At 40.6% G+C, this 18,124-nt stretch overlaps 1 protein-coding gene across 20 annotated transcripts in view; it reads left to right on the top strand.

Annotated features, from left to right (window-relative positions):
- The first annotated feature begins 375 nt into the window (after window positions 1-375).
- The window catches only part of mical3a (microtubule associated monooxygenase, calponin and LIM domain containing 3a), a 106,891-nt gene continuing 89,142 nt past the window's right edge, over window positions 376-18,124 (top strand). For 12 of the 20 annotated variants that reach the window (XM_042495757.1, XM_042495761.1, XM_042495755.1 and 9 more), the window contains exon 1: window positions 376-534. The gene's annotated coding sequence lies outside the window, so the exon portion shown is untranslated. The remainder of the gene's footprint in view (window positions 535-18,124) is intronic. The other 8 variants (XM_042495772.1, XM_042495771.1, XM_042495770.1 and 5 more) reach the window with 2 other exon arrangements.

Here is an 18,124-nt window from a genome sequence, read left to right as displayed (position 1 = left end):
TGCAGGGTTTAAGACTGTTCCATCCCGTCCCGTCTGGCTGCCCCTGGCCCTCCTTGTGGGGTCTAAAACCCTCTCCCACACACACACACACACACACCCCGAAGTAATCCTGTCTGTGTGCTGTCCAGCCCGGCCCAGCGTAGCACAACAAGAGCACACCCAGGAGTTAATCTGGATCATGACGGTAATTACTACCCGGGTGTCCAGCCTGTAGGAGGGTGCAGGAACAGGGGAAAGCACTTGTCCACTAAAGGGAGGAGTCAAATAGGCAGTTCTACCCACTGACCTTGGAGAAAACCACGAGGGAGGGAGGGATGAGAGAAACAGAGAGGGAGGCAGAGCAGATCCAAGCATTAACATACTGACAGAGTTCCAGCACTGCAGATCTCTCTCTGTCTTCAGCCACTCTTGCTTTTTTAGTCAGCTGGTGAAAGACAGGAAGAGAGCAAGCGAGGAGTGAGACAAGTCCTTTGACTGATGAGAAAAGAGGATATTTGCCTTTCAAGTGATCCCAGCACAGATTCAGAAGCATGTGTGAGTATCAGCTTGACATCCACTGTGAGTGTGTGTGTGTGTGTGTGTGTGTGTGTGTGTGTGCGTGCGTGTGCGTGTGTGTGTGTGCACGCGTGCGTGCGCGTGTTTGTAGCTGCATGTGTCACATCTCAGGAATTCATGGATGCAATAGGAAGAGTTTCTCAATCCCAGCAGGCAGGATGTCTTTCTACTCTGTTATTGCAACCAAGGTGTGTGTGGTGACTGAACTTAATGCAGTCTAGTTGCAGACATTTGTGAACTGCTTGTACAGTATCTGTGTGTGTGTGTACACTTGACCAGTGGAGCACATGTTTCTCACAGCCGCCTGTCAGAGGACATTCCTGTGGTTCGATGGTGATGTATGAGCAAGAATTTTAGTGACATGCTGTGACGACGTCCATTGCAGCTGTAAAACCTTGTTGCAGTAGGAGGATATGGTCCTCGCCCTTCTTGTTTACCAGCATGGCTTTTTTATTATGCAACGCTCTGCATGCTGTGTCTTTGAACAGCATCACAGTTGCTGCTTATGAATCAACCGCAGCAAGACACTGCAGCAGCCAGGCATCTTCTGCAGCATCCTGCTATCTGCCAACTGGCACTGCTGTCACCGAGGGATGTCACTGTTCTCACTTCTAGAGTCTCACTGGTGTGTTTGGATTGTAACAGGGGGATGGAGCAGTTGCAGCTAACCGAAACAAACAATTCTTGCCCATTTTCCTCTTTTCTGTCATCTTTTTATTCTTTTTTATGGCCACAAGTCCAGCGCTGATGATGTCACTGCAGCTCTTTTTACAGTCTAAACCTTGATAACCTCCTCCCTCTCCAGTCTCCCATCATCATCTTATCTGCTCCCTCTCCACCAGCCCTCCCAGTGCAGGTTATCTTTGCACTGTAATTGGGTCATTTTCTCATTTCTCTGTCTGACGTTGGTGTCCGGAGACACAGCAAGAAAGGGAGGCTGGGTTCTAAGAGCTCGCTTTCCAACCTGCAGGTGCAGAAACAAAAGGTTGTGAGGTTAAGGTTACATTTTGCATGCATCACATGTGTATGCCATGAGCAAAACACATCTGACGTAACCGAGAGGAAGAGTGCACCCCCGGCATCGTCTGTTTTCATAACAGATGAGCAAGCAGCTGTGGGAGACGGGAGTGAAGGTTAAAGAAGGGTAAAGAAAGAACATCATGCCAGTGGCTGGTGCTGCCCTACTTGCTGCAGCATGACACAGAGCATTTTCTCTGAAGTTAGAAGCAAGAGTAGCTGCACCCTCACACTGTGGATTGTCAGGTCAGGTAACTCAACTCTTTGGCCTCCTGTCGCCAGTGGACGTTCCCTGTCCTCAAGGTCACAGTGCAGGTTATCTCTGTCTCCCTCCCCCTCCACACCAGGCTCTACTGTATCAGAAGACACAGTGTGATATTGTGTTACGCTGTGCTGAGTAGGAGTCAGCGCTCATGTGATGTTCAAGGGGGGAGGTGAATAGCTGTCATTCATAAGAGGGAGCCCGTTTGCACGGCAGCTGACTTCAGACACCGATCCTGCGAGTCAGCTGCTGCCAGCCTTCTTCCACAGCCAAACTGTTGTCCCTTCGACCGCAGGGTTTGACACATCAAACATGGTTATTGTGCTCTGATAAGAGGTGTGGTGGAGTGACAATTGGAATTAGATCCATTTAATGAAGAAAGAATATGTTCTTATATTGTTTTAATTCAAAATATCTAAGTAGAATGTCAATTTGTGGATGATTACTGAGCTTTTTTGTGTTTTTCATGCATGATTTGTGCAGCCAACATTTAGAAAAGTTTTTAGTATCTGAAAAGGACGTGTCATCTGTGAAAGTAGAGATATATAGGTAAAGCTGTTACACTAGTATACTCTGGATACCTGCAAATGTCATTGAAATTCAGCTCAATCAATAGAATATTTCTACATTTCTAATGTAGTGGAATGTTCTACTAAAACTGAACATATGGTAATAAGGTGTACAATATGTACACTTGTATGCAAAAGTAGCACTTCTATGTAGTTTAGTGGCAGAGGTATTTCGTTTAACTTTATAAAGCTGCCTGGTATGCCACAGTTGATCATCTGACAGCTCTAATCCCTGCTGGCAGACACTGGATCTCTGCACTGCTGTCCTGCAGGCCGCAGCCTCTGGATGTTTTCAGAGCAGTCAGCAGCAGCAGAATGCAGCTCTGGCAGGACCAGCCTGGTATCTGCTAGTGCAATTGTGTGTGCAGGAGAGGAAACTTCTGCATGATGTTAACCATTTCACATAGTGCATTTTCACCCGTTTCCTGCACCAGAACTGTACATGTACCTAATTAAAGTGAAAGTGTGCTTGTCAAAATGTTAAGATGAAATGAATAAGAAAATGCCTCACATTTGTACATTGTTTTTCTATGCATATACAGGTGCAGTCCTCATATCTATTGTACATTTCAGAGCTTCAGTGCTGTTGTTTTTTTCTTTCTTTTTTTCTCTTTTTTTTTTGGTGAATTGTCCGCATGGTAATCAGGAGATAATCCTGTTAAGCTATTATTTCTCTAATAGCTTTGTTTTGGTCAGCAGATGGACACTGCAGGGGTGTATTTTATCTGGTCGGACTATTCTATTGTAGATTAGTGTTAAACGCAGAACTAAGCTGCGCGGCTTTGTTTATTGCATGTAAAGCGACACTTTACATGTGATAAACAATACCGTGCAGGTTGGTTCAGCTAACACTTAGTCCGTTTTCTGAAAAATGTAGCTTTTGTTTAGGTAGTTCTTTGATTTGAGTACTTATGAAAGTTGAGTGACAGGATTTTTTTTTCTGTTGGAGCACAAAGTTTCATTACTGTGATGCCTGTAGAGTAAATGTGGACAGGCTGTGACTAAACATTGCTCTATAAATAATCTCAGATCTTGAGTCTGTATCTGATGACATTAAACCACAGGATCCAAAACCTTTTGAACACCACTGAGAGTCCACTTTGAAACATAGTCAGAAACATTCTCGGCATCTCCCTCCATCTTTTTTTCATTTCATCACACAACTCGTTACTCATAATAAACAATGGTACTAGCCTCAGCTGGAATATAAAATTCAGTGTTTCATTCTCATCTGAAGCAGCTGATAGAGGATCTGTACTTGGCTTCTGAAAACTCAGTCCAGTTTAACAGCTTGTTACTGGCCTTCATGTTTCTCCTGAGCTGGGAGTTTAGTTTACCTCATCAGCAGACATCAGCGAATTGCAGTGCATTGAGGTCAGCATACAGTGAAGGACCACTGGCTGGAATAGAAAGGAAATCTGAAAGGGTTGAAGTCTTTGGACTGAGCTGTGTTTTCGGGGCCTGCAGCCCAGATTCAACGCTTCTTTGGCTCATTTAATTTCGTTTCTTTGATGCTGAATTTGTCTGTTTGATTTTCTTTTATTTTTCTGTGTGAAAATATCACTGTGTGGGTTTGATTTTGTATATGAGGCCTTATATAAATATAGAAATATATCTATAACCTGATAAAATTGGAAACAGCTCTTTTGGGTTACTTTCCAGTATTTAGCAGTCAAAACAGTCCCTGAGCTGTCAGCAGTCAAAATTGTGGTCAAGATGACCTCAGTCAAGTTAAAGATCCAGTGTGTGGGATTGAGGGGGGATCTACTGGCAGAAAGGGGATATAATATAACTGTGCTGTCATTCAAGTGTGATTACCTGAAATTAAGGATCATTGTGTCCTCATTATCTTAGAAAAGGCTGTATATATCTACATATGGAGTGGGTCCTCTTCCATGAGGTCTGCCATGTTGTTTCAGTAGCACAGTAGTAAAGGTTAGACAACAATGTTGCCTCATACTGCAATTGTACCTTTTACACGGAATGACGAGGCAGCATAACAACGTAATATTCCTGACTTGACTCTCAATACACCGATTTAATTTGATATATTTGCTCATTGTTTTTATTTTCAGTGTAAACAGATGTACAAGTTTCTTCATTGTAAGAGCTGAAATGTCCATGAGCTCATCACTATAGGGACAGTCAGTCATTGTTGTTTTCGTACCCTCCCCCACAAACTCAGTCATGACTCTTAAGATGTGTATTTGACTCTGCAGGATTTGAGTAAGATGCTTTCATCACTAAGCATGGATGAATGTTGTTAGTCTTTTGGGAATTGACACTTTGTTAAGGACATGTTGATAGAGGACAAGACCTCTAAACTACACAACTGAGTAACATAGTCTAATGAAGAGCAAATTAGAAGAACCATAACTGCTGGAGACTATATGAAAATGAAAGCTTTTTTTTTAATGAAATTGCCATTTTCTCAGTGTCACATATAACAGCTTGGCATTAAAATAAAATAGTGGCCTGATGTTTAATTATGAGTTGTAAACTCGTTGGACTGAACAGGAAACATATGGGCACCATATGCGAGTCCGTTGCTGACTTCTGGATCAGATTTCTGTTTAAAGACACATGCAACATGCAATGATATGACAAACTTTTTTTATTTAAAACAATGACGCACACGAGCAAAAACTATTAGCCATGACTGCGACTATACAGTGCCTCATGTGAGAACGATTGTGCATGTCAGTAAACAAAGACTACATACTAAGCCGGTTAGAGCTTTTCTGTCAGAGGCTGTGGTGTTTCAAATAGACAAAGACACATCTGTTGTAGTTTAGATGGCAGTCTGTTGGAGAGATGCAGTTCCAATCGATCTCCTACTTGTCAGATGTGTTGTCTGCTACCCGCATGTCCTTTGTTTACACATGATCACACTAACCTGTTTCAGATGTGGATGACTTATGGTGTGAAACAGGTCACAGGGCAGTATGGCTTAAAGAGCGTGACATGTTTGGGCTCATTTTTCTGCATATTTATTAAGTAATGAAAACACTGACTCAGTCATAGATCATTTTATCTGAGCTCCACGCTAACTCTATAACATAAACTATGTTACACAGTGTGATTAGAACAAGCAGCTCTCAGTAAGTCCTTACATAGTTTTCCCAAATCTGAAAGGTATCCAAAACTACTTGGCTCAACAGCTGCCGAAATCTTCCACACTTTGGCAAGACTCTCCATAAACAGTGAGCCAAGAACCACCTGTAGTCCAGAGCTGACCCAAGTGCTGTTTCTATAACTGGGGTTGATGTTCTACCAAAATGAGCCACACTCCAAAATCTGACAGCTATGGTAGCAGAGAAAGTATTGTTTCAAAGACTCTATCACCATTTGAATTTTTTCCCCCTTAATGATGTTGGAACATAGCCCCAACCCCAATCAGTTCTCTTTTGCGATACTTACCCTCGACCTAACCTTACTTTAACCCCAATCAATAGTGGCTGTGACCTTTAACCACAACCTAACCCCACCACAAGGGAAACACATGTAGAGTGTATTAAGACTGCAACTCAAAAACAGCTCACATTCACTTTTGGTGCTAAAACAGCCAGATACACCAATATTCAGCTGCAGTTGGTCCAGATCAGCTGATTTGATAACATTAATTTAGTATTTAAATAAAGTTCTGAGTTAAACAGCTTTTCTTGTTGATTGAGGAAGAACATTTGGTTGGCAATGATGAGACTGTGCAGATTCAAATCAGTGTGAGGTGAAAATGTGGTTACTCAGCAACCATAGCCAAATTAACTGGACTACAATGAATTATGGATATAATACATTTCAATGTACTCATTAGTACTTCACTAACCAATATATTTATATTAACAATGGATTATGACAATGTATATGATTTGGTCAGAAACCAACAGTGAATAATACCTAACTCAGCGGTTTTTCTCAACTCTATGAAGCACTGTAATGTCATTCGGCTTATTGTTTTTGGTATTAGAGTTGCTAACTTCATTGTTTTGCATTAAGTCCTAAAAGTCCCAAAGTTACTATTTTGTGTTTTAATAATTTAATTATTTTGTGTGCACAAGTAAATTATTTTTTGGGAATGAGTAATTATCTTATGCTATAGTTAGACTATTATCTTGTGCCCATAAGATAAAAAATGTTTTAGCACAAAATAGTAAGCTAATTTGAGCGCACAAGATAATAAACTTGTGCAAATAAGTTAGCCATACCAACTTTACAAGAAGATAATATGTCAGTGTTGTTTACAGCTTGCTCCGCTGCCCCCAAGTGGCCAAAAAAAACCCCACAAAAAAACAATCAAATAATGAACGCAACTTTAATTACTTTAAGCTATTTGTTTCCAAAACATTAGTGGTCCTACTTTCTGATGTAGCCTGCCGTAAAAAGTATGCTCATGAATTAGAATGAAGCACCATGTAGCCTATGTCTGCATTTATATCGCATTTGTGTCACATCATTATGAACTCGTACTTAATATTGAGTACAAGTGAGTATACATGAGTGCATGAATGTGTTTGTGTCTGAGGGAGGTCAGCAGGGAGTAAAGATCAGAGGCTTACAGGGCAGAAAGGCAGAAAACAAGATATGGCAACACTGAACTTTGAGAAGAGCTAGAAGGAGCAAGTTACACGCCTTGACACATACATTGGCCAAGGAGTGTTGGCATGAGGTCAGACACGAGGTCAGAAGTTCATAAATAGATGCGACATACATTTGGACATATGATTTACGTCCACACAACAGAGAGGGCAGAGTCCCAACTGGACTTAAGTCTTCACTGCAGCTGTCTCCCTGGTTCTTCTTCCCAATCCCACCGGGATCAGCTTTCGGACAGGCGGTGTGTCAGTCACACAACAACCATGAAACAAACTTGGGAGAGCTCAAAGAGCCAATGAGCAATAATAACAGTGGTTTTTACACAATAATAGTATGTATTGATACATTCACACTTGATGATTAGTGAATGTCAGAGATGAAGGTCACCAAGGCGGCCTTCAGATGTAGCTTGTGAGGTCCAGTTTTTGACATGAGAATTTTCTGTACACATTGTATACAGGACAGGGTTAGTGAATTTGTTGTCTTTTTAAAAATAATGAATAATTACATAGTTTTGTTGTTGGTGGTTATTTGTTTGTTTTATTTTTTTAAAATAATTTTAAGAATGACAATTAAGTACACACACACACACACACACACACACACACACACACACACACACACACACACACACAAAGCTCATCGGCGTATGTCGCAACTTCCGTACTTAAATGCACCATCACATAGTCAGTGAGGTAAACTGACATGAGTCATCACATTACTGTAAAATACACAAAGGTGGGACCAAGATATTGTTTTGCAAGTTACAAGTAAGTAAGTGTCAAGTCCTTGTACCCACAAGTCCCAAGCAAGATGGACAACTCCCAAATCAAGTCCCACATCCTAAACTTTCAAGTCCCAAAGTCATGATGCACTATTTACCTACTTTAATGCAATTTTAACAACAGAGTAATTATATTTGTAAGTTGCAAAAATCTTGAAAGCTTTTTAAAATTTGTGTTTTTTATTAGAACAAGTTTAAAAAGTAGTGCTGACATTGCACATTTTAGTAGCATACAGCATTATTAACCAACACCACAACATAATGAGTTTTGTATGTTTCTGTCCTGTCTTGTTGTAATTCATCTCATGTTGGGAAAATGTAACTTTTTTCACCCCAAATTGATTTGGTGGAGGGTATCAAGTTTTTTCAATATAAAAGGCTCAAGTGCAGTCATGAGCCATTGGTGTCCAAGTCGAGTTGCAAATCTTTTCTGATTTTGTCAAATCTAAAGTCATAAGATTTGTCGCTTGAGTCTGACTTAAGTCCAAGTCACGTGGCTTGAGTCCGCACCTCTGAAAAGTTAAATTGCAGGATTTCAGTAAGTGCTCCTATCAATGAATCAGAACCAAATACCTTGATTTCATACAGAAAGCAACTGGAAGAGATTCGATTTTTATCAAATATATATAGGTCAACACTCCTTTCAAATGTTTGCTAAGTGACCTCTGAAAGCCAACTAAAGAATGTCAGAAATGAATCTATTTCTATCTTTTACTTTATTCAAATATGTAATTCTATAGTGACTTTTTATCCAAATAAATCACTTCACATTTCCACTATCAGCCGACTTTTGTGCCCTTCTCTAGCTGAGAGGCTCACTTCAAAACAATACTAAACAAATACTCATGTAACCTAGTAACCATCCAAAATGACACAACTGAGTGGGGTCAGAGTGGTTGTGAAAATGTAGACTGTAGTGATGAAGAGTCCCAACTGAATACTGGATTAAAGAAAGCCTGTCTGACAGGGAGGGGATTCCAGCTGGGCACTCATGCAGGTTCAACACCCGAGGGACAGGCACAGAGCTGAGCGTGAGCCGCCCTCAGCGGCAGAGCAGCAGGGATTGTGCAGAGAATAACGTTCATGCCATTTTCATAATCCACGTATCTGTACTCTTCTGAACCGGTTGAGCTCCAGCCAAGCTGCCACATGGATTGTGGGAATCTTCTTCTCCCCAGATGTATTCTGTGTAAAGTCCTATTGAGTGTGGTTGAGCACTCAGGGTGTGGTTGGGCTCTGTTTTATTCTTGGCTTCAGTGGATTTTTCCTCAGCGAGGGGACAATGGGTTCATTTAGGGCTACAGCACTCGGCTGTCTGCACCACCACAACCTTATCTGTTTCTGCTTTTCCCATACTGGCCTCTAAAGGTCCAGTTTGTAGGATTTAGAGACATATTTTGGCAGAAATTGAATATAAAGTAAAAGGTATATTGTCTAAAGTGTAAAATCACCTGAAAATCAGAAGCATTGTGTTTTCATGACCTTAGAATCAGACATTTATATCTACAGAAACAGCAGGTCCTTTTACATGGAGCCCGCCACATTGCACCATTATGTTTCTACAGAAGCCTAGAATGGACAAACCAAACACTGGCTCTAGATAGGGACATTTGTATTTTCACATAGGCCACCATTGTTAGCAGCCCCTCTGCGATAAGCCAAATGGCGTTGGAAAAATATTTGTTTAACATCAAAACAGCTTTATTCAGCATTTTTCAAATCACCAGGTCCATTTGTTTTAGAGAGAAGGAGACCTCTGAGGATATGACTACTAGTAAAACCCTCCTTAACCTCTGGAGAAGGGCGAGCACACATTAGTAGGTGCTGGGCCAGTAGCCTGTCTGCATCAAACCAAACACAACAGAGAAGCACTGAATTGGAACTAAACTTCTTTGTTTAGTGTTTTTAGCAATTTTAATCACCACATCCATTTGTTCTGGAGAGAAAGAGACCTCTGTGGATAATTTGGCTCCTGTTAATAACCTCCTAAAACATGAAGAAATCCTGACCAGGAGCTCAGGCTTTGCACACGGGACACGTTTCAATTGTTGCAGCCTGCTATCTTTGCCATTAGATGACACTATATTCAAAACACTGCCTCTTTAAGTTATAACAGGGTTTCACACTGCCTCACTGAAATCTGCTCTTTTTCTATTACCAAAGGTTAAAGAAGAAGAGCAGACATGGTATCACACATTATAGTGAGACCCACGCACAGCCACACAGATGAGCTGCTGACAGGTCCACTGTCCGAGAGTGCTAGGTTACCACGGTTACCCATTAAATCAAACCACAGTAAGGCTGACTAGAGACTTTGGAGTTACCCAACTTGCTGCTCCACACCCTCACTGGATGACAAAATTATGGGATGTCTGCTCTGACTGAGAAGAGTGTTGTTCTTTTGGGTGACATCCAGCTTGTATACAGGAGAGCTGCACTGTAATTATGTTCCAACATTAAAACTAGCTGCATAGTCTCTGTTTGATAGCAGAAGCATAATAACTGCAACTATACTGTGCCTGTTATGTTCCTTTGGTTTCTTCACAGACTGACACGCACAGTTAATGTTGGAATGACTCACTTTTCTAACTAAGGTGTAATTTTTTCAAGAACTGATAATAGCAACCTTTCCTTTCCTTTCTTAATTATAAGCTCTGTAGTTCACTGGGGTGAAGGGGCGAGGGAGAGGAGAGAAAACAAGACATGAGGTCACAGATCAGAGCTGATGTCAGGACGAGAGCTGCAAACCAAATGTGATTCACACACCTATACACACACACACACACACACACACACACACACACACACATATCTGCAGGGGCTTACAAAAGCTTAGCCCTTATTAAAGAGAAATTCACAGCTCAGGGAGCTGGCAAGGCTTATTTTAATATATCATCCACCTACAAAAAACATGTGCTAAAATAATCTTTGGCAAATTCATGAGACAAAGAGATGACCGACCATTTTGTTAATTAATTTAGTTAGTTAATTTTTGCTGCACGATTTTCACTCAAAATTAGCACACTGCCCTATGAAGCTGTAGCAATAACTATTCTTTTGCTTTTGAAAATCATTATGCCTTGAAAGGTATAATTTTCATAAAAACATCTGCAATCTTCTCTCAAAGCCACCATCACAATTAACTGCACTCAGTCAGTCTAAAGCAAGAGAAAGCTAGCTAATAAAGTAGTCACAGCGAGCCTTGTTGAAAGCTTGAATGATTTTTTTTTTCCTTGCTAAGAAAAAAGTAACAGCTAAACTCTTGCTAAAGCTCAAGTATCAGCTCAGGAGAAAAGTGCTTTTGATGCATCAAAATTGTTTTACTTGTAAATTCAGTTAGAGAGAGAATAGGAGAGCAGGTAAGTATGTTCAGTGGCAATAGAGTGCTGCAGGAATGGGTCGGGAAATTGTGAATAGCGTTCTTGGCTCACTCATCCCAAAGTCAGTGGGATTTTTGGTTAGTTACCTGAAATAAGGTCGGTTACTCGCTTTAGAGACTTTCACATTTTGTTCTATGACATAAAAAATCCCACTGGCTTTTTGTCGAGGGAACCAGGGTGATGCTTACTGCTGTGTTGGCCCACAAATAAATGTCATCCCCGCACCACTATATGATTTATTTTGGTGAAATAATCTGAGAAAAGCATAAAATTAAGTAATTAGTACGTTTCTATCTGCTGACCCACTTGAAAACTTTTTCTCACCTTCACTACCTTTGTACTTACGCTCTCTGCTTGTGTTGAACAATAAAGGCCCACTGTACTCTGGAACTATCACCAAAACTTTATCAGTCCTCAAAAAGATTGCCTCCAAAGACCATATTTCAAGATGACTCATAGTTATGTCTCCTCTTTGCTTTATGTTCATGCCAGCACACATTGCAGAAGAGAAGGCATCAGATATTTCCAGCTAAATCTGTCTCAATTCAGAGTAGTTAATTTTGGGATGAAACTACTCTTGTGTTATGTGTCCTCCATCTGAAAAGTATGCTTTCAAACACACAATTACAAAATGTAGTTTGACAGGAGGATGTATCACTATATGACCAGAAGATTACTGAAAGTTGATCGCAACATAGAATATTTCTGTAATTCATCTTCAAATTATCCTCTTTGATGTGGAGATGATGAATATGATCTCATGTTGTTTGAGTAAAAAGACAAAAAAGAAACCTTAAATGTTATCTAACATTTTATCTGTATGTAGATTTCTCACTAGAAACATGCTTGTTTTATATTCTCAGTGAGCCATTTTAAGTGTTAATGTATCCAGGCACACTGCAGCATCTCTGCCAGAGGCCCCTATGATCAAAGTATTATTTCATACCTTCGTGCCTCATGAGGAGCCAAGTCTGTAGTGCTTCATCAAGCCAAGAAGAAAAACGGACATGACATACACCATACAAGGCCTCTTCAGTGAGGTCATGGCTCAACTGTGGGATTATCAGAATAGCTGGACTCTGACGTGATTCTCTCTTGCTGTAATTAAAAAACTGCATTCTCTGGCGTTCTGTTTTTGATTTTCACGGACAGATACATTTGGCTCCGAGCATGCTCGCATCATGTTCACATAACACTTAGGCTGTTTGATTGTTTCAAGTTTATAGGATCTCATAACTCCAGACAAAGCTATTCATGTTGTATCACATTTATTTTTATTGAAGTATTTAATAAGCTTCCTTTTCCATAATGCTAATTATGTTGTGATCCTGGCACAAGGGTAGCATTTAAATAGCATTTATCTTGACTTAAAACATGTTTTACTTTTTCCGCTTTTATAAAGGAGAATCAAATGCCAACATTTAGGCCTTTTAAAGGCCTCAAGCTCTCAGTAGAAATTTCACACATATTGTTCTCCATGACCTCATTTTAAATTTAGAGCATTCCACTTTGTGGACTGAGTGAACTTGTGTAAAGCAGGAAGTGGTTTATCCCTCAAGGTTTTCAGATGTCAGACTCTTACTTATTCTATTAAACTGTTATGTTAAGTGTCACCATGAGGTTGACATGTGTGGTTTGTGATTGAATTGTCTCAACTCCTCTAAATTTCATATATGTTTGCCTGTGCACTGTACTCTCCCGCTGACAAGGTCCAATAGCACCTCCGCATCCTAACAGTGTAATGCAGTGTCGTGTAATGATGGCGACAGCTTCACACTTTAAACTTATCAGAGTTCAGGAGCTGAATTGCCCTACAGTCATTAAAGTTAAATCTCTTGGTTGGTAATCAACATAAGGTTACCACTAACTTGAGATCAGTGGGAAACCTCGGACACGCTGCGTCACTGACGTCACTCACGTGCGACCACGCCGTTAACAGCTAACATTTACTGCTTACTGCTGTCAAAACTAGCTAGCAGAATTTAAGTTAGGAAATTGAAATGACGAAATGGACCATTTCAGAAAATGTGCCAGGCATGTTTTTTCATCCACACCTGAGGAGGAACAGGACAGTGAGGAGCCCGCTTCCCCCACCTGCCAGAGGGAGTGAGTTTTAAAAAATTCTTTATAAATCTCTCTCTCACAAAAAATATGTCTGCCATGGCCACTGCCCATTGGATAGATTGGCAGGAAATTTTGGTACAGACACTTTCCCCTCAGGATGAATTACTAACCCTGATGATCCTTTAGCTTTCTGTGTAGAGCCATCCAGTCAAACTTTTTTAAAAGAGCATCTGTACCACTTATGACACTCCAACATGACCTCATCCCAAGTTGTCACATATTGCCGCTTTGCTGCGAACTTCCACGTCTACATATTACAATCTAGATATCCCTCAGAATCTGCTATTGATATTCCAGGATGCCACTACTATGATGTCAATACAAGCACATGGCAAGTGGTTATGTTTACACAACACAAACACATGGCAACCAACAAACATTAACAAACACATGCTGGTACAGATGATCAGGATTCCAAGAAGGAGGCACCCACCCTATAGGCACCATTGTATTACACTGATACCAGAAACGTTTCGATCTGACGCTGTCCTAATGCGTATCGTGCGGTTATGGCAAGTGGTGACCGTCCGTCCAGCTGCATATCATGCATACGCAATAGGTAGCTTTTTGTGTCCAGAGCTTGTTGAAAGTGGGGGTATTTTACGACGTCGCAATGAGAACGGGCTGGACCCTCCATACAGTCTGACAGGTAGGCTACTATGTTTAGTGCTAATTTGCAAATGCTAGAATGTTAACACACTAAACTGAGGTGTAGGTATCCATGGTAAATACCATAGGGTACCTGCAAATCTGCATGTGTTTGCATTGTAATTTCGAGCATGTTAACGTGCTGATGTTAACATTTAGCTTAAAGCACGGCTGGGTCTAAAAAGCCTAAGCAGAGGTCACCACTGCTGTTACCGTATATATGGGTCTTATTTTACTCTATTCAACTCTGAAAAACCCGAATTACCAATCATGTGAACCACCCAGTCTTGCTGTCTGTGGTTAGCTGAATGTTTCTATCAATTAGCCCCAGATAATCCCTTAAGATCTCAGTAGTAGGCTTGTACCAGTTGTAGGTGTTGAGAGGATGGACTTAAAGTCAAATTTTTTTTTTAAGTGCAAGAATTGCTTAAAGGCCAAGGCTTTGTTCGTTTGATCCCCATCTTTGGTTGTGATTGAAGCTACAAAGCGCCCAAAACACAAGTGTTGGCAGTGAGATGTACGAATGGCTCTGAACGCCTTGTCAAGGAGTGACAAAGCAGGGCAAACAGCAGAACAAAAGCAGCCCTGTTCTTTCAAAAGATAAGAAATTCAATTACTCTGTCTTCCTTTGATAAGATTTCTGTTTAAAAACCACCACTCAATGTCATGTTTATTCAACACATGGTTTATGTAGATAATGCTTCTCCTCACATTTCCTGACTGCTGTGTTTGCTTTACATGATTGTGGGCGGTAAAGCGGCGACAGTAGCAGACGCTGACTGCATGTGGAGTTTCTGCATGTGTGGCTGTTTCTCAGACACAGGAGTGATGCATGAAGTGCAGCAGTATGCACAACAAATACAATACTGTGTGTTTGTGTGTATAGATTTTAGTCAAGAGGTGGAGACAGGCCGCTGGAGATGAGCTCCCTGTTCTCCCAGTTCTTTGTGTCCCAGTCGTTCATTAAAAGCGCTCTTTGTGCCAGCCCAGAGATCACATGTCACAATATTTGAACAGCTGCAGACGATAGTTGTGTGTTTGCTCTTTTCTGTTGACACAGAGGGCAGAGATCTGGTTTGATAAGATGGAGTGTGAGAATTTGGAGAGCTGAGCAGTGAGGAAAAGAGAACAAGATTAAATGGTTTGGGACCATCTTGTTTTACTGAAAAGTTATTGTAATATAAGCATAACCCATAGTTTACAATACAGCACAAACTTCATTATAAACCATACATAGTAGGCTAACAATCAAACACAACATTAATGTGGTCACAATTATAAACCATCAATAAGAGTGAACTCTGGGGCATTAGACACTAATCGAATGAGAGCAATTCAGTGCTGTAAGGCATCAGTAATGGATTGTGTCAGAAGTCCTGTTAGGAGAGTCAATGACGGCTCCATTTATGTTGTCTCTTCTCACTTGCTCCATTAACATACACCTGTCAATATTAGAGCTGGGAACATGACATCAGCACCTCAACTGCATGTACTTACTCTGTTGGGTATATGTTGTATAATTAAAACTTTAATCTTTTTATTTTATATTATTGGCCTTTAGTAAAAACAGGATGGACATGTCAAGTAATTTCCATATTTTAGTACTTGCAAAAAAAAAGAAAAAGAATCAATAGGAATTGGCCAGCAATAAAAAACAAGTGCAATTTGAAATTCAATTATTAAACAGCTAGGCGTCAAATAGCCTAATAAACCTTTAATTCAAAGTCGACATACAAAAATTCAGCAAACTTTCTGTTGCTGCTGTTACATAGGTTTAACACAGCGCTGAAGAACTGCCTCCAAGCCTGTCTCTCTTGGTTAGCACAAAATAACACAGCGGAGGCTAACATTCGTTGAGTGGTCAGAAAACTAGGAGATACTACATAAGTCCATCCATCAATCGATTTACCATATTCTCTCTGTGTCTCATGATAAACAGAGAGAGAGCGACAGCGAGGCAGGAAGGTACTGAGTGAAGCAATATGCAGCACCACAACGAAATGAGATTTTACCCATTTTAAATAGTAAAGATGAATGAAGAGGATTTTGTTCATATGTAGGTGTTTGGTAAACAAATAGTACACTCATGCCCATCTCTAATAAAAAGTGTGAGAAAATGTAATATATCAGCATCAATATCATCAGTTTGGTGGGAGTCACAGGATTTTCAGTTTACAATCTACCCAAGGCAGAAAGAAGTCACCAGTTTTGTCTCCACGTGTACTTGAACTTTTAAATAACTCGAAATCTGCAGCCACCTCCATTTCGCAGACGTGTCCTGTTGTGTTATTAACTCCCGGAACGTGACTCAGAGCCTGAGGACTGACAGCAGGAGGCGGCTGTGTAGAGTTGCAGCACAGAGGGATCTGAGGGAGAAAATCATTATCACGGAAACTACTGGCACAATCCCAGTCTTGTTTAAGCATTTGAGCATTGTGCAACTGATAGACTTGTCTTTAATGTAGGTATAACAATGTGTCCGTCTCCTGAAAGCTACAAACAAGAGCTGGTATTGTTATGATAGTCGGTCTCCTATGAGAACAGTGATCATTGATAAAAGTGGACACAAAGTTTTGGAATGAGGTACTGGTTGTGCATAATAATGTGTCTGTGTGTATATCCTTGGGTGTGTGTCTATGGCCTCCATGTAAAGACAGATTTGGTTTCTCTCCTTGGGCTGTGTTTGCATTCAGACTCATTGTGAAAGCTGCAGAACGTGACCAATCATGGCCACTTTGTATCAGGTTCAAGCCTTGACTGAATCCATGGCCTCAGCCTGTTGTGGAATTACTGAATCAACACCTGCCTATATGAGTCGCAATTAAAATGCAAAGTGAGAGCCGAAAAGCTAAAAACACAGTGCTAGATAAACAATGCGCCCTGGCTCTGTTTTCACATTATGAGTCAAGGTCATGTTGTGAGGTCAAGCACAATTCAGCTTTGATGCAGGATGAGAAAACAACACTTCAGTTCAGTTTATGTTGTCTTATGTGATAAACTCAAGTTTTTGATTACAGATGGACACAATCCTCCTGCAGGTCTCTCAGTGTGGATGCCTGTGCTGTATATATGTAGAGATTTGCACTGAGCTTTGAGGTCACTGTGTAAACTGCAGCTGAGCTCTGCATTGTCTGCAGCTGCGATGAGAAAGCTTTGCTCAGGACTGTGTTTACTGACTACTGATTACAGTTAGCAGTCTGCTAAGGCTAATACAGCAGCTTCATAGTCACTGTGGGAAAAGAGAGAAGGGATGGAGTGCTTGGAAAAGGGAGCAAAAGAGAGAGACAGAGACAGAGAGGACACCTTGGCAGTGCAGAGCAGAGTGCAATTAAAATTCTGGTCTGGTCACAAGCACACTCTGTTTGGAGTCAGTATTTGTTATGATAAGGGACTGCTTAACTGCATCTGCTGCAATGCTTGACAGGTAACACTGATGAAACTTAAGTTTGTGATGTACAAAGATACTGTATTTATATCAGTGGTACTTAGATTTTATTGCAAAATCTGATATATGACACTATATTAAAAAAATAATAACAAGCATGCAGAAATTAAACACGGTTTGACTTCAGGGTCCAGTGTGTGGGATTTAGGGGGATCTATTAGCAGAAAGAGAATATAATCATATCTACGTGTGTGTGTGTGTGTGTGTGTGTGTGTGTGTGTGTGTGTGTGTGTGTGTGTGTGTGTGTGTGTGTGTGTGTGTGCGTGTTATGTTTTGTCCTGAGAATCAGCCATTTATGGAACAGCTCCTCTTCCACAGAGTTTGCTATCTTCGCCACACCATAGTTCTCCTACATGCTTAGCACATGGTAGAAGTTTCAGTTGGTTGCAATCTGCAACCTCACCACTAGATGCCACCAAATCCTACACACTAGACCTTTGAAGAAGCTTTGTATGACATTCAGAGCATTACAGTGCACAGTTATTTTATGTGTATGAGATATATTGGAGTTCTAGTGTCCTAGCCAGAGAATAAAGTAATACTCCCTCTGTGTGGACTGTAATCAGATCTTCACTGTTTTATTGTTGTAGTAGTCTGGTTGCGCTTGCATGATAGTGATTTGTATCCATTATGCTGATATCATGATGGAGTTGTCTCAAATGCAAAGGACCCACCTTTATATTCTATATATTCTAAAAAATATCAGATTTTAAGCTGGGATGACCTAATAAAATATGCAAATATGTG

The sequence above is a fragment of the Plectropomus leopardus genome, chromosome 11 (assembly GCF_008729295.1).
Source record: "Plectropomus leopardus isolate mb chromosome 11, YSFRI_Pleo_2.0, whole genome shotgun sequence".
Taxonomy (NCBI): domain Eukaryota; kingdom Metazoa; phylum Chordata; class Actinopteri; order Perciformes; family Serranidae; genus Plectropomus; species Plectropomus leopardus.
The sequence above is the reverse complement of the archived record's forward strand: the minus strand, read 5'-3'. Positions and strand labels throughout refer to the sequence as shown.